The 24,766-nt window shown below is 39.0% G+C and overlaps 1 protein-coding gene and 1 long non-coding RNA gene across 3 annotated transcripts in view; one reads left to right on the forward strand and one right to left on the reverse strand.

Annotated features, from left to right (window-relative positions):
• The window catches only part of FGF14 (fibroblast growth factor 14), a 712,599-nt gene that overhangs the window by 417,377 nt on the left and 270,456 nt on the right, over nt 1–24,766 (forward strand). Inside the window, exon 1 of one of the 2 annotated variants that reach the window (XM_051850463.2) lies at nt 12,710–12,871. The exons of the other annotated variant lie outside the window; for it this stretch is intronic. The gene's annotated coding sequence lies outside the window, so the exon portion shown is untranslated. Of the gene's footprint in view, nt 1–12,709; nt 12,872–24,766 lie in introns of those variants that run through there. 2 annotated transcript variants of the gene reach the window in all.
• On the reverse strand, nt 15,912–23,960 carry LOC127492096 (uncharacterized). Its single transcript, XR_007921133.2, has 3 exons — nt 23,823–23,960; nt 22,682–22,761; nt 15,912–16,049 (listed from the first exon to the last, which is right to left on the reverse strand). It is a non-coding gene; the product is annotated as an uncharacterized lncRNA (long non-coding RNA).

Consider the following 24,766-nt stretch of genomic DNA (forward strand, 5'->3'; position numbering starts at 1 on the left):
ATTTCACTCATTGCCTCCCTAGTGCTTGTCCTTTCTTTACTTGGACCCAAGTTTTCACCTGAGCTTTTAGAATGTCTTGCAAGAAAGGCCCCCTGGCAACAAATCCTCTCAAGTTCTGTAGGCCTGAAAATAATTTTCCCTTCATTCCTGAAGGACAGTGTTGCAAGGTAGAGAGTTCTAGGCTGGTAGTCTTTTTGTTATGTTTTATTTTAAATTATTAAACTATTTCACTCTTCTCTCCTCCTCCTGCCTGGTTTCAGAGGGAAGTCAGGTGTAATTCTTACCCTTGTTCCTCTGTAACTACTGTTTCTCCACCACCCGACTTGTTGCAAGATTTTTCTTGTTTGTCTCTGTTTTTCTGCAGCTTGAATTTGATATGCAGAAGTGGTGATATTTTGTTATTTACCCTTCTTAATGTCTTCTGAGATTCTTAGATCTGTGTTTTGATGTCCCTTCTCTCTCTCTCTTTCTCTGATATTTGAAAAATGTGTATGCTACTTTTTAAAATTATTTTGTAGTTCTCTGATATTCTTTATTTTTATTTTATCTTCATTTTATTTATTTATTTATTTACTTATTTATTTTTGCTTTTCAGTTTGGGAAGTTTCCATTGACTAATTTTCAAATACAATGATTCTTTCCTTGGCCGTGTCAACTTTTCTGATGAGCCCATTAAAGTTATTCTTCACTTGCATTTCATTTTAGTTTTAAAGATCATTTCCTTCATTTTTTTATTCCTTTTTTAGAGTTTCTAACTCTCTGCTTATACTTACCAATTCTTCTTATTTCTTGTCCACTTTTTCCATTAGATTCCTAAATATATTAATCATATTTGTTTTAAATTCCTGGTTTGATAATTGCACATTCACTATATCTGAATTGCATTCTGATGCTTGTTTTGATATATCAGATTGTGTGTATATGTGTGTATTTTGTTTTGTATTTGCTTTTTGGCCTGACTTGTAAGTTTTTGCTGAAAGAAGACGTGTGTATTGGGTAGAAGAGACTGAAACAAGGAGGCTTACTGAGTAGGAGTGAAGCTGTACTTGCTGTAGCTGTGATGTCGGGGGTTAAAATTTCCTAAACTCTCTTTAATGTTGGCTTTCCTGTTGTCTTTGGGTTTCAAGAGAGACTTACTAAATAGCGTCAGGTTTGCAGTTATTTCCATTGCAAATGCATGTTTTTTGTTGAAGCCCTACTTGGAGAGAGAAGCAGAATTTTGCGGTATTATGCTTGGGCCTGTGTTTTGTGAGCCAGTCTTCCTGGCTTGTGATTTTACAAGAAGCTTCAGCAATCTGGGTTGGGTAGAGCAGTGGATTTTGGGAACTGCCGTTCCTCTACATAAGTTACTCTGTGAAATCCAGGTCACTTAGGCTATGTGGACACAGTTTTTCCTATAATGGGCATTCTACAGGAGAGCAGAGAGCTCTGGGTGTGCCTCTAAATGAGACTTTTCCCTTCTCCCTGCCGGAAGCACAAGGTTTTTCTCTGGAACCCTACTGGAGGTCCTGGAGAAATATTCAAGAATATATCATTTCCTAAGATGAATCCACTTCCTCAGAGGTTTTTAACTCTCAAGCTAATCCACCCTGAGTTACCAGTGAATCCTGCCGCTATGGCACAGGCTCCATCTGTAGGATTCTGGATTTGAGTTTCTATTCCCAGTAAATGTTGAGTCTTAATACCCACTGTCCCTCCAGTGTTTGAAGAACCAGTTGGCCCTGTAATCTCAATTCTCTAGAATCCAAGAACTGCATCTAAGAATTGCTGATTTTCGGTTTGTTCAGGTTTTAATCCGCTGCCGAGAGTGGAGTGGCAACTACTCAGATCTACACATGAGAGGAAGTCCAAAAAATTTCTGACTTTGACCCAGCAACAAAGGGGTTACATATTTCAACTAGTTACTGTGTCCCTATAGTCTCAGTAATCTAGAACAATCCAACTAAACTCCAAGTTCTTTAAAAATGTTTTTGCTGGGGCTGGGCTGGCATTGTGCCATAGTGGACAAAGCTGCCACTTGCAGTACCAGAATCTAAAATAGGCACAGGATGAGTCCCAGCTGCTCCACTTCTTATCCAGCGTCCTGCTAATGTGCCTGAGAAAGCAGCAGAAGTCCCTGCACCCTTAGGGGGGATCTGGAAGAGGCTCCTGGAACCTGACTTTCTTCTGGCCCGGCCCCAGCCATTGAGGCCATTTGGGGAGTAGTGAACCAGGGATGTTAAGATCTCCCCCTCTGTGTGTGTGTGTAACTCTGTCTTTAAAACAAATGAAATAAATCTTCAAAGAAAACACTTGTTTCAATTATGCAACTTTTATGTTATGACTTTTTCTAATTGTTTCATAATGGAGGAGAAATCCTTTGACGATACTGCAAAAATAAATTAAAAATTAAATTGATTATTGGGTGGTAATATTTACCTGATTCTGTGAATATACTCAACAAAGGTGAAATGATAATATTTAAATGAATTACTTTTATAGCACATGAACTGTACCTACATAAAATTATTTTTAAAAAATACATAGAGGATTTATGAATAATCCTCAGAAATAATCTTCTCTGAAAGATATAAAATAATATTTACATTTGTAAAGTTAAGGAAGCACATTAGTTTTTTTAAAAAGATTTATTTATTTATTTATTTATTTGAAAGGTGGAATTACAGAGAGGCAGAGGCAGAGGCAGAGGCAGTGAGAGAGAAAGAGAGAGAGAGAGAAATGTCTTCTATCCACTGGTTCACTCTCCAGATGACCACATTGGCCGGAGCTGCGCTGAACCAAAGCCAGGAGCCAGGAGCTTCTTCCAGGTCTCCCATGCAGGTGCAGGGGCCTAAGGATTTGGGCCATCTTCTACTGCTTTCCAAGGCCATTAGCAGAGAGCTGGATTGGAAGTGTAGCAGCCAGGACCTGAACCAGAGCCCATATGGGATGCTGACACTGCAGATGGAGGCTTTACCCATTATGCCACAGAGTGAGCCCCAACACATTAGTTTTAAGAGAAGTGTGTTAGTATCAGTTTTCATTTTTCATTTAGACTCAGATTCTATTTTGAAAGCATTGCAATATTTTTACTTGTTAAATGTAAGTGAAAATTTTTATAAATTTATAAAAAATTAAGGAAATTCTAAATATTAAGTACATTTTTTTAAAAAGTCAAATTTAAGTTTCTTAATTATTATAACTTTGAAAAGTGTTTTATTAATGCTGAGTATGAAAAACTGAGATCTCAAGAAAAATGTAATTAAGATCACATAGCTTCTCACAAGCTGCAATTGATTTAAGTTATTTTCTCTACTTATGTTGTGTGTAGTTGCTTTATGAGCCTGTGCTTCTCTCCTACAATTGAAGATGTCTAAATCAGAATCCCCGCAGGTTTGTGCATAGTCCACATCAGAGTCAGACATGAGTGCAATGCCAAACAGGGTCATGGACCTGCCATCCTGGAGGACGGTCCTGTTTCAAAGCGAAGTGGCACTGCAGGGTTAGCACACAGCAAGGCATACTTATGACTGCACACTTCATTAGAATGCAAAATATAGTAAACATGCAAAAGAGTTTTGATAACCACCTGTTCTTATTTATCTTTTCATTTTATCATTGTTTATAGCCCTTGTCTGTGTTATGGCTGAGCTGGGGTCCTTTAGTGTTTACTTGTTGATCTCTTTCTTAAGTGGAACTGTCATGTTAATTAAAAAGATGTCTCAAAAACAGAGAAAGGAAGAAAGCAGGAAAAGAGGAAAGGAAAATAGAAAAGAGAGGAAAGGGAAAAGGAAAAGAAAAGGAGAGAGAAAGAAAAGAAAAGGGAAAGAAGGAAGGAAGAAAGGAGGGAAGGAGGGAGGAAGGAGGGAGGGAGGGAGTATCAATGTATTCTTAGGATTGTGTCTATGAACCACATTGAATATGTTTCTTTTTAGTAATATTAAATTAATAGGATAATACAAAATAATTGAAAATTATGTGACTTCTTAACTACATAGGCCACTAAGCTCTGCACTTAGATTCCAGTTCAGGGATAGCAGCTAGAATTCAACTTGCATTAACCAATCCAGTCAACTTGTAGTGCAGCCTGTGCTTACCTATGCAGAAGGATTATAACACCAAACGTGGTTTGTATGTGATTATCCGCTGGGGTAAGGAGAGGTGGTGTCGGGTCCTTTGTCTTCCAGCCCTGCAGTAAAGTCCCCATTTGTGAAATGCAGACATGGGTTTGAGAGCTTCTTGTTGTGTTCAGAGCTTTGACTCGTAATATTTTATGAATACCACAGCTCATGTGATTTTGAAAAGTTATTTGTAAATGAAAAATTGGTAAAAATATTTGGAAGAAACTGTGAGACAGAACTGTCTTGGAGGTAATTTATTAATCTTACAATAAATCTGGCATATGTTTCAGATGAGTAATAGAGAGAACTTGGCAAGAATTTATAGTTAGAAGTTTCTGGAGAAATAACTTCAGGGTGGCAGCCAAAAGTATGAAAAACAACTCATTCAGTGAGGTATCTAATTAATTCTTACAAGAGATCCATTCTGGAGATTCTAGAAATATTCTGTTTTGTTAGGGGAAACCATAGTGCCTGCTTACCTACCTACCAAATGGTGTAAGACTAAAGCATATTTATTAAAGTATAGGATATTTCTGTGCCTATTAAAATAGTTTATGTATTTGTAAGCTTCAAGCCAATAGGTTTTATTTATTTACACACAAAAATGCATATGCATACCTATATGGCATGGCCTGTGAGTGCTTTATTGATTAAAGGAATAGCTAAAGAATGTCATCCATCAGTTAATTATCCCTAATGGATTTGGGAAACACTCATTGTGAAATTGACTAAGAATAGTCCAATACTTATAAGTAGAAGAAGTCATGCTAATATATAGGAAACCAAATATCTATCATGCTTTTTGTAATGAATATAAAATTCATCATAATTTTCAGAAAAATGGAAACAGGTGTAAATATTATATATGTAGGAGTTGAAGAGGGAAGACATAAACAGCTGCAAATTTTACTTTTGAAATGTAGTTTAAAAAAAGGAATTTGGAGCCGGCGCCGTGGCTCAATAGGCTAATCCTCCACCTTGCGGCGCCGGCACACCGGGTTCTAGTCCCGGTTGGGGCGCCGGATTCTGTCCCGGTTGCCCCTCTTCCAGGCCAGCTCTCTGCTATGGCCAGGGAGTGCAGTGGAGGATGGCCCAGGTGCTTGGGCCCTGCACCCCATGGGAGACCAGGAAAAGCACCTGGCTCCTGGCTCCTGCCAGGATCAGCGCGGTGCGCCGGCTGCAGCGGCGGCCATTGGAGGGTGAACCAACGGCAAAGGAAGACCTTTCTCTCTCTGTCTCTCTCTCTCACTGTCCACTCTGCCTGTCAAAAAAAAAAAAAAAAAAAAAAAAAAAAAAAAAAAAAAAAAAGGAATTTGGGGCCAGCACTGGGGCGCAGCTGTTTAAGCATCCCATATGGGCTCTGGTTTTCATCCCAGGTGCTCCACTTCCCATCCAGCTTCCTACTAATGTGCCTGGGAAAGCAGTAGAAGTTGACCAAGTCTTTGGGCCCCTGCATCTGCTTGGGACACCTGGAAGAAATTCCTGGTTTATGGCTTCGGCATGGCACAGCTCTTTCCGTAGCTCTGACTTTTAAATAAATAAATCTTTCAAAAATTATAAAATAAAATTTTAGCATTTTATATATTTAGTAAGGAGAATTCTCAGTACAGTAAATTACTTGATTATTTTGAACACCATTAATTCTCTCACGTATATACAGTTCTTCAGAAAAATTACACTGTGTGGCCGGCACCATGGCTCACTTGGTTAATCTTCTGCCTGCGGTACCAGCATCCCATTTGGGCACCAGGTTCTAGTCCCAGTTGCTCTTCTTCCAGTCCAGCTCTCTGCTGTGGCCCAGGAAGGCAGTGGAGGATGGCCCAAGTGCTTGGGCCCTGCACCCATATGGCAGACCAGGAAGAAGCACCTGGCTCCTGGCTTCGGATCAGCATAGCTCCAGCAGTGGTGGCCATTTAGGGGGTGAACCAACAGAGAAAAGACCTTTCTCTGTCTCTCTCTCTCTCACTGTCTCACTATCTGTCAAATAAATAAATAAATAATTAAAAAAAGAAAAATTACACTGTAAGTAAAATCTTTATCAAAATATTCTTTCATCCCATCTCTGTTTTAAATATTTAAGACCATATTTTACCTGCCTTGGAATAAAGTGGTGAGAAATAATTAAATCCTAAATACAGTATGAAGTTAGGGCTAACACAGTTTTGTTGTTTGTATGTTTGTGTTTGTGTGTGTGTAAGAATGACTAAGAAATTGCAGACACAGTTACAGCAATAGAGAGAAAGGCAAGAAAGTCTCCAAAGTTGTTGGCCTGAAAAACAGAAAAGATGGTACTAGCATCTAATAAAATGAGGAAGATATGGATGGGTTTCAGATGAGATATACAGAGTTTAGTTATAGCCAGAATTTGGTTTTATGGTATGCAGGTTGATGTACAGTGTGCTTCTGAAACTGTCTCAAAATGTTATTCTTTTCTGAGCTGTGATCTAGATCTGTCCTTATAAAATGTTTTCCAAGACTTATTTTAAAAGTTTTTGGAAATTCAGCAATAAAAGCAGTAACAAAAGACCTATTTAACTTGACTCGCAGCTTCCCATTCTTTTGATTCAGAATATATCTTACTTTCGGGTTCCTATAAATATTTTAACCAAGCACAATACACCAATTGGGGAGGGGTTGTAATTGTGACTTGTTGAGTTAGAATGTCCATGGAAAGACATTTAGGTTTGCAGTGTGAGATTGCTGTTGATTTAATAACCATTAAAGTAATTGAACTATTATTACTTCTAGGCTCCTCGGTAGGTGTTGCCAAGAGGTGGAATCGACCAACAGAAAAGATTTCGTTTTTTTTTTTTTTTTTCCCTGAAAAGAAAGCAAAGGAAACACATATAGCAAAAATTATGTATCAGTGCTATCAAGTGAAAACCCTCAGAGAAAGCTAAAAGATATGTACAATGTCTAATAATGAGTGCAATTTCCCTGGATAACAGTGGTCAAATAATCTCATACAGAGCTAAATGATGGTCAACTTGATGTTCAAGCAACCAAACAAGAATCCTTAAATATCAAATGGGATTTGCAGTTCTTTCTCCAGGATCAGTTAATTTCCTAACCTTGAAACTGGGTGTTTCTCTGCTTCCTGTGTCTTCCTTCTCCACAGAGATCAGTTATTGGGAATCACAGCTCTAAACCTAACCTCAGATAACAGTTCAGTATCTTATGAATTCTTCCCAGTGTGGTAGGAAGAATGAAAATGGCAAGACCTATCAAGTAACTATTTCGACAAAATAACTTGGAGATAAATTTTGACAAGATTTTTTGGAGAAAATGGGAAACTGGCATGCCATTTTATTCTACTTTAATATACTTAAGCTGCATCAAAATTCTTGTGCTTGTTCAGCTTATATTTTGAGTAATATTTATCAGCAACTGAATAGTAATGACTCAAAAAATACATGCAGAGAATTTTACAGGATTTCATTTGGAGCTGCAGGAAGAACCATAGATAAAGATGAAAAACACCTATTTTCAGGTTTTTCCAACTGAAATATGGAATTTTTTTCAACAGAGAAAAAGCTATTTCCTTGGTAGATGTTCTTATACCATGAAGGACAGGACTAATGCATTAGGAATATGTCATCTATGATTAATGCTGATGATTCACTGAAACACAGCAAGATACTGAAATAATGAGATTTTTTCTGCATTTTAGGAATGCAATCATCTTAACACATGGTCCATAGACCCTTTAATATCATGTTAAGTTTTTGATGTTTAGAAATGATTTAACATGATGATATAGTGAATTGTGTAAAGATCATAAAATTCAAATACATACCATTTTTGATAGAAATTACACACACAGAGAATTCTATCAGTTTGCTTAATTAACCTAACTTAAAAATTACACTAACAAAGATAAATTGGAAACACTCTCAATGTCTTACACATCTGTTTAGAGGTAAAGCCCTTTTAGAAGGTTATTAAAAGTAAACTCTCTGCTTATGTAGGACTAGACAATCCTCTGTAAAACAAATTCCTAAGATAATCTTTGTTTCACTGAAAACTGAGTTCATGTCCAGTTCTGAGTACACTCTTGAGTACTAACGTGGTTTATTGATGAAGTTAATTTTCTCATTTTGAATGAATGGCTTTCCTACTCCTACAAAATCAGTTCAGCCACAGCCCAGTGCAACTTATAAGAATTTAGATTTTTAAGAATAGAGTATTTTTGTGCTTTTCTTATTATAGATTATACAGATTTTATAGTGTTGCCTGCTTATATATAATTGTAATATTTTCACAACTCAGGTCTGTTTGACAAAAAGTATTACCTTAAAATTTGGTGAACCGGGGTCGGCATTGTGGTGTAGCAGGTAAAGCTGCCACCTGCAGTGCCAGCATCCCATATGAGTAGCGGTTTGAGTCCTGCTCCTCCACTTCCAACCCAACTCTCTGCTATAGCCTGGGAAAGCAATAGAAGATGGCCAGAGTCCTTGGGTCTCCGCACCCATGTGGGAGACTTGGAAGAAGCTCCTGGTTTTGGATTGGCTCAGCACTGGCTGTTGTGGCTATCTGAGTAGTGAACCAGCAGATGGAAGACTCTTCTCTCTCACATATAAATATTCAGCCTCTGCCTCTCTGTAAGTCTGCCTTTCAAATAAAATTTTTTTTTCTAAAAAATTTGTGATCAGATCTGCAACACAATTTGTCATGTTTTACTTTTTTAAATATTTATTTACTTATTTCAAAGGTAGAGTTACAGAAAGAAAGAGAGAATGAGAGGAGAGACAGACACACCTACCTACTGGTTCACTCCCCAAATGACCTTAGCAGCTGTAGATGGGCCAGAAGCAAACCAGGAGCCAGGAGCTTCTTCCAGGTCTCCCACATTGGTGCTGGGGCCCAAGGACTTGGGCCGTCTTCCACTGCTTTCCCAGGTGCATTAGCAGGGAGCTGGATGAGAAGTGGGGCAGATGGGACTTGAACCAGCACCCACATGGGATGCTGGCTTAACCCTCTGCACCACGGCACTGGCCCATGGTTTGTTTTTTTAAGCCTTTTTTTTTTTAGGGAATACAGATTCTGTCTACCTCTTAAAGTAGGTGTCTACCTATAAGAACATTACATTTTATAGGTTGATGATTCTTAGACTTTGTTGATACTATTGGTTTACATTGGTTAAATGATAGTGAAATAATAGCATTTTTAAAAAGTGTAGCTGGAAATGAGTTTGAATAAAATGTATTTCATTCATTTATATGTAAATGACATTCAAAGAAGGATAATTCCATAGAGTTTCCCTTCATTGAACAGACTGAAAATCAGGTACCAGATTGTTTGAAAATGGAGAGAGGGAGTAAAACTTGTTTTATCTGTATGTTTTCAAATATTTTATTTATTTATTAGAAACCATTCAAAGAGAATAAGTGACAGACAGACATAAATCTTCTGTTCACTAACTCCTAAAATGCATGTAATAGCTGTAGCTAGGCTAGGCCAAAGCCACAAGCTAATAAATCAATGCAAATATGTTATATGCTACACGGGTGTCAGGAACCCAACTATTTGAACCATCACCACTGCCTCCCTGAGTAGGCATGGGACAGAAGCTGGAATTAGCTGTGGAGCCAGGGCTTGAACCCGGGCACCGCAATATGGGATGCAGGTGTACTAAGCGACATCTTAATTGTATGCCAAACAACCAGCCCTGTTCATCTATATTTTCTTAATGTTCATGGTGATAATAGCTGACATATTGAATTCATGTGCAGTTCTTAGAAAATTTATAATTAAAATATGATATTTTAGTCAGTGGTTTATGCAATTAATTTATCAAAGGTGTGAAAGATACAAAATAAAAAAACATCACAATGCCAATCTTGGAGGTTATTTTCCAAGTATTTTATGGAAATAACATAAAAGGTACATTTTTGAGCACCTGTTGCACAGCGGTTACTTTACACACGTTATCTTGCTGTGTCCCCAGGGCAATGCTGTGAAGTTGGGGATACTATTTCAACTACATATGGGTGGACTAACAGGCTCAAAGAAATTAAGTAATGATTCTGAGATCACAGGAGAAAGTGGCAAACCTAGTTTTGAATATATATCTCTCTGACTCAAAAGCATAGGCAACTATGATGACACAGTAGGCCTAGATCATCCACAGATGATGTCAAGTGTGTGGCTTCCTGCCTTTAAGTGCTGCTCTTAGGAGAAACTCAGGTAATTCCCTATGGATATGGGACAGGTGGGCATGGGAGGACCCATCTTTAGCCAAGACCTAGTCCTTGTCTAATTTTACGTCATTGATGCCAATCCAGAAATGGCTTATCCCAGCCCTGAGGTTGAGTCTTTCGAAATATTTATTCTGTGGTAGGTGTTTGGAGTAGCAGTTAAGATGTCCCTTCAGTTGCCTGCGTCTCACATCAGGGTGCCTGAGTTTGAGTCTGGAGTCTGGACTTCATTCCCGCGTCCAACATTCCTGCTAATGCACACACTGGGAGGCCACAGGTGCTGGTTCAATTAGCTGGGTCCTTCCATCCATGTATGGGACCACAAATGAGTTCACTGCTCTTGACTCTGATGTTGCACAGCCTGGGCTGTTTTAGATATTTGGGGGAGTGAATTAGTACATGCAAAAACTCTCCCTCCATCTCCCTCTCTCTCCCTCTGCTCTTAAGCAAATAAAAATATTTCTTAAGAAAAATGAAAAAATTATTCCCTCAATGCTACCTTAGGACCACCTAGCAAAAACTTTAGGGTAAATTCCTTAATTCATAAAAATAAAGTAGTCCAACTAGTGGCAACGAAGGCCAGGAAAGCAATGTGAATTGCCCACAAGAAACACAGTTAACTGGGTTGCCATTTCTACATTTGTGGGTAGACTCAGAGCTAATAATAAAAGACACTAAATGTTTTATTTGGATGATTGAATTCACTATATATTATATTATCTTATTCCTAACAAGGATCACATCTACTTTAAATATTTAAAATTTGCTTTCAGTTAGAGTTTAGAATTAACCAAAGACTTGAATTTTAATTGCAAAGAAGTAGAAATATTTTAATAGTAGAAAGTGAAATATCTTCCAAAAATAATTCAATATTTAATAGGACATTTTATAATTCTAGTATAAAGATGTAGAAATACTGTTGTACTGTGGGTTGATTTCTGAATACGGATGATGGTGCTGGTTTGGAGGGTTGTAGGGGTAGAATATTTGGGTAATGAGTAGCTGCACTCATTATTGAATCTAGCAAGTTAGTTCTGATAGTCTTTTTGCCAGTTTTTTTATTTGTTACTTCAAGGAGACAATCACACCAACAGCTACTCATATCAACTGTTGGCAGCAATCAATTGGTATACATTGTTTGGCATCTGGGGTGATTGTGGCCATAGGAATTTTTAAATAGAATGTCCATGCATAGTAGAGCTTCTGTACAACATTATCCAACCCAAGCAAGTCAGGTGTGTCTTAAGTACAATGGGCCTTGCTTATTCATGTATTTTGGAAATGTCAACTTAACCAAACGTGAATCAAAAATATTTGGTAAAACTTGCATCTGTACTAAATATGTACTGATGTTCCTCTTGTCACTATTCCCTGAACAATATAGTATACCTGTTATTTAGGCTGCATTTGCAGTTAGGCATTGTAAGTAGTTTAGAGATGGCTTAAAGCATAAGGAAGGATGCGTGTGTGTCTTATATAAGGGACTTGAGCAGGTACAGCTTCGGTACACGAATGGGTTCTGAAACCACTGCCCCAGGACACTGAGGGAGACTGTAACGTGTCTGCGTGCAGGAAAACATTCGTTCCAGCTTGTCCATCTCCTTGCTTGAAATCTGGGTGGAATAACTCAGAGCCTTTAGAGCTTTGTGTATTTTTGTGCATAATAGAGAATTAGTTTAGACAATAAGTGAAGTTTTCTTTGTCTGATTTTTCTTTCCGTTCTCCAAGACAGAGAGGCCCAACCACATCTACAGGAAATTTCAAGCAAAACGAGTACAGAGCTTTTTGTCTCTATAGCACAGTTTCTTAATTTTTTTCCTGAGATATAGCATGTCTAGCTCTCAAACACCTTTAAAATGTAAATTTGCACTTTTAGATGATATATGAATTGTTGTGATCTATTTTTATAGAAAATTCTGCAAATTAGACATCCTTATAAAAAGATGCTGCATTTTAATTCATCTCTTTGCTAGGTGGCAGGATGTGCACACCCTCATGCAAGTGTATTACAGTATTCAAAGCCTTGCTAGAAATTCTCTTTTGTAATCATATCTCATGCTGTGGCACATTTTTAAAACATTTCATAGTATCAAACCTTAATATTTTGAGAATTCACTTTGAGAATGAATGTAGTATTGAAAACAATCAAGTACTTTAGACTTAAACCTGCTATGTGAAATAGAATGACACAATTTAAAAACATGTATTAATTAGAAATATGTATTTGATGTGTTCAATAACACTGATGGAACCAAATTACATAAAATAAGCATTAGAATTAGGAAAGTTGGTCCAACCTCTTAATCCTGTTGTTACAATAATTATTATTAGCAGTACTTCTCAAAAAGAGTTTTTATGACAAATTGTATGATTACTCCAATAAGTAAAAGGAGAGAGAGAGAGAGTAATTCAGCAATTGTCAGTCACTTTTTCTCTCAGTGACAGCACTGGACAGTGATGAGATTCTTCTGAACCTGAGGCCATGCTGTCTCCTTGCCAGTCACCTTTACCCTACTGAGATCCTGCAAATCAGGAGAAGAAGTGGCCATGGTAGCAGAATCGACAGAACACAAGGTGGGCTCCCTCAAGGTTCACTCTTCTGATTTAACCTCATCCCTTTCACCAGCAGATAGCCTCCTGCTGCCATGGTTAATGCGGGAGCAAGCTTGTTCCATCTCTTTTTCAACCCCTATTTGGTGAAGAATCGGAATGTGTTTTTCTCCTGGAGAGCATTCTTAACCACCAGTTGACCCTTGGAGATCTTAATTTGAATGAAATAATTTTGAGTTAATCCTTTCACTGCGGCAAGTTCTCTCCCACCCTTTACCAGGATCTCCGTGATGCCCACCATAATTTTCCATCCCTGTCATAAGTTTTAGTTCATTTGTGCTGCTATAGTAAAGTACTACAGACTGAGTCACTTAAGAAACAAGACATTCGCTTCCATCAGTTATGGAGGTGGGGAAGCCCAAAATCAAGGTCCTGGAAGATTTCGTACCTGATTCTTGGGTCGTAGATGCACGTTCTGGCCATGTTCTGCCATGGTGGAAGGGGCAGCACAGCTCTCTGGGGACATTCTTGAGGACACTAATCCTTTTGAAAGGATTTATAGGAGGAACCCCTCATTTCCACTTCCTAGTGGCCCTGCAGCCTAGTGTCATCACATTGATGAATAGGATTCAACATATGATTTTGGGGACATACATTCACAGCATACTGCATATCTAAATCGATCTGTTCAAAAAATCTTTGTCTTTCCTCTATTCCTTTAGAATTCTTCCCTGTACTGTGAGACATAAATGAAACTTTAAGGGTTAAAAATTGAGTGGGAATAGGAAAGGAGAATGAAAGGTGGGAGTGCCGGTGGGATGGAGGGTAGGGTTGGAAGAGTCACTGTGTTCCTGAATTTGTGTATATAAATACATGGAATTTGTATACCTTAAATAAAAGGATGGAAAATGAAATAAAAAAAAATAAACTTTAGGGGTTACACAGTAATGTGTTAACCCAACCTAATGGCTTCTTGGTACCTGACAGGGGAGGAGAGTTTTTCTATAGAACATACTTTTCTCTCTTTCATCAAATGCTTTCAAATATATTTGGAGCTCCTAAGAGATGTTTTTGATAAGGTAGATATTTCATCAAAGGTCCTGAATTTTTTAACAAATAAAATACAAATCTGCCCATGAAAAATATTTTTGTATCAATTGCTTTCCAACAGGAAGTATATAAAAATCATTATGGTGCTCTAGTTTAAACTTTAGCGCTTTTCTCACTTAAAATAGACTTATTTATATTCTTATATATACAGAGACTCTTAAAAACACTCTCAAAGTGAGCATTTAGCCACATGGTTAAAATATCCATGTCCCCTATCAAAGTACCTAGGTTTGATTCCTGGCTCCAGCACTGATTCCAGCTTCAGGTCAATAGAGACCCCAGGAGGCAGGGATCATGGCTTAAGCAACTGGGTTCCTACCACCCACATAAGAAACCTGGATTGTGTTCCCAACTCTTGGTTTTAGACCTTGCTCAGCTCTGGATATTTCAGGTATTTGGGGATGAACCAGCAGCCAGAAATGTGTGCTTGCTCGGTCTCTCCCTCTCTCTCTCTCTCTCTGCCTTTCAAATAAAAAAAATAAAATAAAGAAATGGAAAGAAATGGCAACACTCCCTTAACCAAAAACTCAGAATGTTTGCTATCCCTGTTTTTTTTTTTTTGTCATTTTTCTATTAAATCTGCATAAATATAGTAGATCTATACTTGTTGTTTAGGTAACTTAAATTATTAGGAAAAAACTATCTCATTCTTTTGCAGTTTTACCTAATTAAATTAGACTTCATTGCACATTTATCTGTTTATGAAATAACAGGGTGTATTTTCCACTACAGAATGCTGGAAGTAATGAGATGGCATTACTTGCAGATAATTAATCCTTGCATTCTTTATAAATAGTAGCAGTAACACCATGAGTCTTGGCATTTCTAGGTAGCAAAACATCCTTTAAAATGGCATTGGTTACCTTAGTACTGATAGTGACAGCTGTTTTCCCTGCAGCCAACAATTAAATGTTGACTGACAGTTTATTTGGGAAGCTGGACGTTCCTGCATCTCTGATGCCTTTTCTGGTTCTGCTTTCCCCTTTGCTTGTAGTAAATGACTCATCATTGCCAGTCAAGTGAATTCCAGCCTTGTTCCTCCCTGGATTTCTTCTTCCTGTCTTCATTAGGAATCAGTTGTGATAAACAGGCTGGCTTTGTTATTCCATGGAGTATACTGACTGTGACGGTGACGGCACACATGAAAGCATCTATCCACACTTGCCTTTGACTGTGCAGCATTTGTTTACACCTGCTTCATTTTTATGTCTTGGTTTTACATCCACTTCAGTACTTTACTGTTCTATTACAGCTTCTAGGTGTCAGGCTGTGCAATGGGAGAACAGACAGACAGACAGACAGACAAATAGCACACCAGCTTTGGGAACACTGGGGACGTGGATGCAAATCGTGGTATCCTGGAGGAAGCGACTTAAACTCCAGTTTACTCAGTTTCCTCTTCTGTAAACTTGAGATAATGACGTCTGTTCTGATTGTTCAAGATATGCAACGAGATCAAGAAAGTACAGCATTTCTTTCCTCTTTTGGGGAGCAATTAAAAGGGTAAAATGGCAGCAAGCAAAGTAAACTCATTTCTATTTTCTCATTTATTTACCAAACCTGTACACTGTTCTAAACACTTTACAAATATTAAGGTATTTAATTCTCATAACTCCCATCAACATAGGTCCTAATAGTTCCCTCCTATTTACACTTGAGAAAACTGGGCCTCTTAACGGTCAGGTATCTTACTGGAGACCATGCAGCTGGCAGTGGTTCAAGGTGGGATTTGAGAGAGGTCTGGTTATGGAGCCCATGCTCCTGACCTCACCACACCTGCTCTGCTATATAGCCCTCTCTTCTCTGCTTAAGAAAGCAGGGTCTAAGCAGACAGCTTTCTTATCTGGAGAGTTGTCCGTGGGTGCTGCCTTGGTGCCTGGACGTTTCTTTGGCTCTCTTCTCTGCTTCCTCTGCCTGCCATTCCACCACATATTGGCCCTTTCACCAGGAACAGATCCATCCTTTGTGGCAGGTGTGGTGAGTGACAAAGTGAGGGCTTTCAGTGCTGGAGAAAGTGATTTTTGTCCTCCAGGGAGGGCTCAACCATTAAAGATATTTTCATGCTTCTGTTACAGCAATACCCCTTAGTGGCCTGAAAAGAGAGAATTTATTCATTTCTACACAGATACTCTGAAAGTAGGTCTGACATCTTCTATAATTATCGTTGTTTCCCATGAATGTCTAATGGATTCCAATGTTATCAGCATGGTAACATCAAAGATGCATTTGTGGTCTGGCCCTATGCTTACCCTATTGAAATGCTTAGAAAAACCATTTAGTATTTAATTTAAAAGCCATCCCTTTCTATTTTACCAAATATGCAGATGACCTAATTTTTCAGAAAAAAAAAATCATCCTTTGCACTGGCCTTTTAAAAGCATTAGCACAACTGTCTTTGTTAGCAGTGTTTTTTGGATGCTGTTAGTAACATTTCCAGCTCCATGGGGTTATGATGAAAATCAGATGTCAGCTCTACTGTGCAAATGAGGAAGAGACAATTAAAGAGGGTGATTATCGTAGGACAGAAATGTCAAGGAAATGCCACCTCAAATATCCCCATTCTGCACAGATTATAGGTAAATGGAAAACTGCATTAGCAAGACAGAGACAGCAAGAGAATTTAGCTTTGAAAATGCAAGTCTGTTAAAAGAAATTTGCCTATTGCAGCTGAACTGTTGTACTAAACATAGTTATTTGAAATCATCAAAAAGCACCCCAATTTTTTCTTAGTCTGTTTATGTTCCTTTTTTTTTTTTTTTTTTTGGAAGAGGCATTAGTGGAGGATTAATCACTGAGACTTAGAAAGATGAAGTAATTTTTGCAAAAGCTGGCTTGGCTGATTTTTCCTCTCAAATGGAAATTTCAGTTCACTAGCATTTTCTTTCCTGTTGAGAAAATTACATTCTAGTTTTCTCACTTGGGGAATGGGGTTGTTTTCTATCATGAACTTTCAAGTTAGCTGATATTTAACTGCTCTTGTGATTTATTAAGCATGTAAGTTTAAAAATCGAAACTTGAATTACATAAAATGAGAATTTATTGGTTCACAAAATTATGAAGTCTAGCCATGACACAATTGTTTTATACAATGCTGGATACTATTTCTCATTTTTACCAATCTGCCTTCTGTGATGTTGGCTCTGCCCCAAGACTCCCTTAGCTTCCATTTGCAAGATTATTAACAAAAGCTCCTGGGGTCACCTGCCCTCTGTAGCAGCTCAGAGAGAGGGTAACATTGTTTATAAAAGGGAAAACAGAAGCAAGAAATTTCTGAGGTCTTTCTTTGATTGGGTCGTTTTAGATCATTTGCCGACTATGGACAGGGAGCTATTGATTTAGGTTCAGATAAGAAGTCCATCATGGACTCTCAGACAAATTTGGAATGGATCTGCCAATATTCATGGCTACTTTACAGTGGCTAAGAGGGAAAGGTGAACAGGAAACAACTATTTTGTTCACTGCAAGTAGAAAATGGCTGTGTTTCAAAACAGTACCTTTTATTTGTAACCAGGCAAATCTGACTATGGCAGAAGTCAGGAGAGTGGTTAATTTTAGAGAGGAAATTAGCAGTGCCCAGATATGGGAAGTGAGGGGTTTTCATGGGTGTTGTCAATGATAAAGTTGCTAATTACATACATGTGTTCACCTTCTGAAAAATTACCAAAGCTATAGATTTCTGATTTATAAACCTTTCCATATCATTATGTTTCCATAGGTATACTAAATATAGAACTTGACTAAGAAATAAAATGTGTTAACATTACTTGTGTAATTTACATTGTTGTAAATTTATTTACAAAATGATGATATCCAAAGTTCTAAAACTGTGTACTTAGGTATCCCACGGCGAGCTCTTCCTGATTCCATGGGCTATTTTAAACATTGGAGGAAGCACAGAGGTCCACAGCAGCCACCAGCCACTGTGTAAATGATTAGCCTGGAGTAATGGATAGCTTTTATATGAGATCAGGCTCTGCTCTCTTCAGCTTTACCATTGTCTTTGCAACCTGTTTTCATTGTTGTTGGTGTTGTGTTTCCTTTTGTTGTTGTTGTTTGGACAATTAATATGATAAACACAAGTACTACATAAAAAATAAAAGAGTAGGAAATAAGGATAGCGTATTATACAATTTAATTCTAAGGTATAAGAAGTTGTACAGTGTCCAGTAGGAGTGTACATCCAATTAGTAATTATGCCTATTGAAGAATGAAATAAAAACATTATTGTATTGATTTTTTTCAGTAGGCGGCTCCATTGTTAGACAATCAATGCTTATTAAGTTGCTTCAGCATAATTGTTTCATAAATGCAACTTGTTTGTATTCCTTTTGGCCTAGAGTGTGATGAAAAAAAGAACTATTAAAATACTTAGAGTAGTAGGAATTAAGTTTGGTACTCACTGATTCCACTTTTTCTGGACTGTTTAACTTCTGTACAATCAGAAGAGCAGATTAGTGAACTAAAAACAGTCAGCGGTGTGTTGTGCAGTTCTCCACCTCCTAAAGCACGGCATATTTAATAGATGAGACCTGATATTTCATTTATCCTGGGTCAGTGTTCTGAGCATCAGTAATCTCTCTGGTCATTGCAGCCGATTGTTTAGAGTTCCAGATGTTTCACCACAGAACTCAGCTGTACATGGCTGGCCTAGGGCCAACGTGTGGCTCAGTGGGGCTGCGGACTTGGATATATTTTTGGCTCATATTAGCAGGGCTTTTTTTTTTTTTTGTATTTTTTGTTTGTTTTTTTTTTTTTACTTTGTTTAACTGGCTTTTTCTTTCTCTTGCTAGAAAAACTTAATACAGGAGCAAAAGGGTCATGTGATTTAGAAAGCCTGGGTTAGGATTCTGATTCTAATGCTACTATTTTTATTTTAGTAAATTACTTCCCTGAAACTCTATTTCCTGATGGTTTAAAGAGCCAAGAGGCTCCTGAGGCCGGCGCCGCGGCTCACTAGGCTAATCCTCCGCCTTGCGGCGCCGGCACACCGGGTTCTAGTCCCGGTCAGGGCGCCGGATTCTGTCCCGGTTGCCCCTCTTCCAGGCCAGCCCTCTGCTGTGGCCAGGGAGTGCAGTGGAGGATGGCCCAGGTGCTTGGGCCCTGCACCCGCATGGGAGACCAGGAAAAGCACCTGGCTCCTGGCTCCTGCCATCGGATCAGCGCGGTGCGCCGGCCGCAGCGCGCTGGCCGTGGCGGCCATTGGAGGGTGAACCAACGGCAAAGGAAGACCTTTCTCTCTGTCTCTCTCTCTCACTGTCCACTCTGCCTGTCAAAAAAAAAAAAAAAAAAAAAAAAAAAAAAAAAGAGCCAAGAGGCTCCTGATTGAGTATGGAAGCCTGCGTGTATCCTGGCGTGTGACAGCCCTTTCAGAACTGTCAATTGTCAATTCAAACACTCATGATTTGGCTACTGTGTGCCTCATCCATGCTCAATCCCGTGGCGACCAGAACCATGGTAAAGACGCAGCTCTGAAACCGAGAAGTCAAAACACATAGTAGAAGGAGTTGGGCTGTCATTCACTAGGGAAGGCAGGAAGTAGAGGATGTTCAATGAGGTTGAAAGTGTAGAGAACAGAGAACAAAGAATTGTTCCTGTATGAAGGGAATGTGGACTACTTTGGGAGGAACTGACAGTTGTTATGGGTTTTCGGGCGTGAGCGTGTCTCCCAGGCATTTGCTGGAGGAAAGGACTTAGCGATGATTCTCAGCTGGGGGAAAGGGGCTGGAGAAGGCTACCCAGGCACCTGGGAAGCTGCTGAAGGAAGCTGCAGTCCAGACAGAGACAGGGCAGTGAACAGAGTAAGTTAGGATGAGGCTGGAAATACAGCTGGGGCAATGCTAAATTACCCGTTAATGTTCTCTTAAGGTTGGGCTTAATTCTCTACTTGGGGATTTGGAGCACAGCCTGCAAAGCCTTTAGTAGTCATGTAAACACCCAGTAAGGGCAGGTAGGAAGCAAGGGACACACCATTAAATGCGCCTCTATCTTCTCTCATCCTTTTCTGCTCGTTTTCTCTATCTCTGTCAATATCCACCCCCTACACCCTGCTCCGTGTTTAAGCTAGTTTCTCTACCAGTCACATGTTTATCGATTTGACCTCAAGTGGTTTTGCTTCTTTATCCATCACACTCAATGAGAAATCTGTCACTTCTCATCTGCATCTGGGCGTCCATTCATTTAGCAACACCTTACTGAATGTCTACATGATTTATTATTTGCATCTTGGACTTTATGTGCATTATCAAAAGATGTTTTTCCTATTAATGGCTGAAAACCAATTTTTGACACTGCTACTGGGATTGGCTTTTGGGAATAAAGTCCCAGATAGCCATGCAGGGTCTGGGAGTCACAGCTGGGTTAAGGATGCATCTATGGAACATCATGGGAATGGAGGACCCTGGAGGTGCTCAAATTGAGATGGCTTCAGATACTGTAATAAGCTGATTTACACGAAAAACATTGTTATGCAGCACTGTAGTTTTATATAGGGATGGTTCAGCCATTAAAGCTGGTTTATATTAATATAAGCTAGTCATAAAGCTGATTTAAATGCTTGGTGTATTTTATTGCAATCTAATATGAAAGTCCCATCTCTGCCACTAAGTATCTATGTGACCTTGAACAAATTACTTCACCTCTCTGAGCCTAAGCATCCTCATCTAAGACGGATAACATAATACCTGACTCTGAGAGCTGTTTTGGAGTTTGGAAACTCTACATGAGTTCTAAAAGCATGCCATGGTGGGCCATCAGATGGTAGCTCTTCTACGACTTTGAGAATTTCCCAGGAACTCACTTATTCCTCTGTTCTTTCTTTGCTGAATAGTTGATGTTGCAAAAAATCAGAATGGATCAGTAAGACACAAAGTGTTTACTAATTAGGCTTAGGTTTGTCAATATAATAGCAATTGGTGATTGTAATAAAAAATGTTGGGTGCGATTTTTACTCTAATAAGTAAAAATAAAAATCCAGATCATCAGGGAACTATCTACAGAAGCAAGTATAACTGCCACTAGCTACTGCACTAAGCAATAGCCACACACATAAGAGGGGGATTTCTTTATCAAGAATAAAAGGGAAAGTAAAATAATTACAGGGCATGGGAGAAAATCTCCAAGCCCACTTACATTATGTCATAAAACATTTATCCTTGCACATGCTGTTAAAGTTTTCCTTTAAATGAATGGGCCTATTTTATTTAAAGGTCTTAGAAGGTTTCCATGACTACAACCTCTGGAGGAGAGGGTAACATTTTCAAAACATCCCTGTGTATTACTCAGTTCCTATTATGCACCAAGCAGCTGGTTCAATGTTTTATTAAGAACTTTGCACACAGAAATAGTAAAGTTTAAGTTCATTTTCTGAGGCAACTTTTCCATGGCAAAACATTCTTTCTCAGAAGCTAAATGGTATGGAACTTAAAAAAAAAAAAAACTGTTCTGATATAAAACTTGAATTTTTGTATGCTCCGTTAGGTAACCGGAGACACTTTTACTGAAAGAAACAATAGAAGCAATGTTATATAATTTCCTTAGCTAGGATCCCAGTATCTGCATGTTTGATTGACCTGCAGTGCCTCTCAGGAATGCAGCAAATTGCCAGAGAGTCTCAAAAATGCAGTTAGTCAAAGGTCCATGTGAAAGAATGAACTATGCTGTGTTCAGGTGGGATACCTCTCACACATGCACTGGGGACAGACTGAGTTGAAGAAGTGTTGCTAGAGTAATATCTGAGTGCAAGGAAGGTCTAGCTTTTCATATATCGTCTCTGTAAGATGTGACAAGTGAGCAAGCTCTGTGAGTCGCAGTTCTCTCATCTTCAGAGTATGAGCCCTCACTGGCATTCCCCAGACTTGATAGCCAGTGTGGAAAATAAGCAAAAGCTGCCCCACAGCTGTTTCTTTTGCAAAGAATTAAAAGTGGTTAAGAGAGGTGAAGAGATCATTAAAAGTAAAGGGCCATAAAACAGAGCATCCAAACTTCCCTGTTCCACGGATAATGATTGTCTGTTCCACACATGAATAATGAAAACAAAAGAGCCGTGAATGTGCCCTTTGACAGCACTTTCTGTCTGGATGGGAGTGTATTGTAGGCACTAGGACAGTGAGCCCTACCCCTGCTTCTACCCCAGTCATCACCACTCAGTGTCTCAGCAAAGGAGGATTCCTTACTTTTTTCCTAAGTGCCTAATTGGATATTGCTTTTGTATTCAAAGCAGTGAATTTCTCATATAAAATCCAATACAAGTCCAAACTTAAAATAGGTATAAGTATGCCAATTTTGAGTTTAATTCGGGGTAACCATTAGACAGTCATCTGAACATAGTGTGTGTAGTGACTTGACAAATAAGGAGCGAGGGCCATCAGCCTATTGTGTAGGAGTCTACAGATTACTCACTTGATGCTCATCCCTTCACTGAATTGAAATACAGTGTTTAGAAGGTACTCTGAACCTTCAAAGTCAGAGGTATTTTGGATTTCCCTGCGACCATCCAAATGAAGATACTCAGAAACACTAGACTGTACCCTTTCTTATCCTTCAATTCAAAGTCACACTGAGATAAAGTTGTCGGGTTATGGATGAAGTTACCGACACTTTGCGAATAGCATCTGTGAGGTAAGTATCGGGAAAGGTGGTTATGAAGAGCCAGATGGTATACTAGCTCGCAAGGAGGATCTGGGAGTGTCTCCTAGACCTGCAGCCCAATGACCTGTTTTCCTCTACCTTCGCCTTCCATGGGGGTCCTCTTGCATTTCCATAAGTGAATTCTGTGCTGTTATCAGACTCTATGGGTATCTTCTTGCCTGTAGAACAGACGGATCCTAGCATGAAATTGTGGATGGAAAGCAACCTGGTTATAAAAGTCCAACTTTGTTCAAGCACCTCTGATCTGCTTCTAAACTCCCACCTCATTCAGCTCAGACAATGCCCGGATCAGAACAGTCTGTTAATGGATGAATAATTAAACAATACATGAGACAGAAGATAAGGGGGCTTAGGAAAAACTTGGTTTAGGAGCAGTACTATCCATGTTGGCACTAGGATATTCCTAAACATAAAATCCTAGAAATTTTGAGCAGTGAGCCCTTCCTAAATATTTTCTTTTTTGGAATTAAAAAAACTGTGCTGTTTCCAATGACTATTATAGAAAAGCAAGATTTTGTACAACCAACAGTTAAAATATTATTGTTTGGTGAGTTGTAAAAAAAATCAAATAATTTTTGTATTTCTTGTCAGATTTACAACAGCATGGATAATAAATTAGACATAGCTATTACATCACTGCTTCACCTTTATTCATTTACATTAATTTATCTTCATTTCTGAGACAAAATTTATATACTTATTGCTACACTTTCCCTTATTTGAGTAACAGAGATTGGTTGTAGAATGTAATCAATTATGGTTTCTGTTCCAAGTCATCAATCTTAATAAAATGCAGACAGTCATTTGAAAAATTATCTTCAGGAGTTGGCAGAGAGCAATACATTCACAGTCTGATCATTGGCCCTGTGACTCATTTTCATTCCAGCCATAGGTGAGATTCCAATTCAACATGTGCTCAAGTATCACCCCTTTCTATCCCAACAGCATTCGTGTATCTGATTTTCCTCCTCATTACCAGCAAGGATTGTTGCAATTTTTTAAATGTGTCTGTGGCATGCAATAGACTGGGTGGACAACTCCAGGGAGATGCAAATACGTCACGAGCAAGGACAGGGTCCCTGCCCACAAACACCGTTCAGAATCAAAGCCCTGGTGAAACACTGGTACATGAAAACTGTAGATGTAAGGTATTGAAAGAAGCAACCTGGGATTAGAAGAGGCTATAAAAGGAGAAGCTTTACAGGACAGATTTACTTACTTTTGTCTTTATACATTTGCATTATTTTTCTTGTAAACTGTGTGCATTATTCCTGAGAAAGTTCCTCCCTTCCAGCATAAATGTTCTCACTACATGACCTTGAAATAATCATGCTTCATACTGCAGAAACTGCTATTGTCACACGTTAGTGGGACAATTTTAATTTTACCATAGTCAGAAGGAAAACATGATAGTCGAGTAAATACTGAACAAGGATTCTCAAACTTAATGTGAACAAAGATATCTGAGAATGGTTAAAAATGGAAACATGGTTTAATAGAATATCCCGCTCCAAGAATTCTCATCCTTATGTAACAGAAGCTGCCCCACCCATAGGCATTCTGATGCAGTGAGTCTGGAGAGACCCTGGAAACTGCATGTTAAGGCTCCTTCTAAGTGGCCACGATGCACAAAGCCCAGGACCACACTCTGAGATGTCCACATATAGCAGGAAGTCACCAACTCCACAAAAATGCTGGTTTGGTGCTGTTTTTCAAAGTACTAAACATTATACTTTTTTTTTTTTTTTGACAGGCAGAGTGGACAGTGAGAGAGAGACAGAGAGAAAGGTCTTCCTTTGCTGTTGGTTCACCCTCCAATGGCCACCGCGGCCGGTGCACTGCGGCCGGCGCTCCATGCTGATCCGATGGCAGGAGCCAGGTACTTCTCCTGGTCTCCCATGGGGTGCAGGGCCCAAGCACCTGGGCCATCCTCCACTGCACTCCCTGGTCACAGCAGAGAGCTGGCCTGGAAGAGGGGCAACCGGGACAGAATCCAGCGCCCTGACTGGGACTAGAACCCGGTGTGCAGGTGCCGCAAGGTGGAGGATTAGCCTAGTGAGCCTCGGCGCTGGCCTGAACATTATACTTTTGAATATGTGCATGGTGTTCTTATTCAAGGACCTGGGTTATGTAGCTATTCATGTAGGTTTAAACTGACTAATC

This window comes from Oryctolagus cuniculus, chromosome 9 (genome assembly GCF_964237555.1).
Source record: "Oryctolagus cuniculus chromosome 9, mOryCun1.1, whole genome shotgun sequence".
In the NCBI taxonomy this organism is placed as follows: domain Eukaryota; kingdom Metazoa; phylum Chordata; class Mammalia; order Lagomorpha; family Leporidae; genus Oryctolagus; species Oryctolagus cuniculus.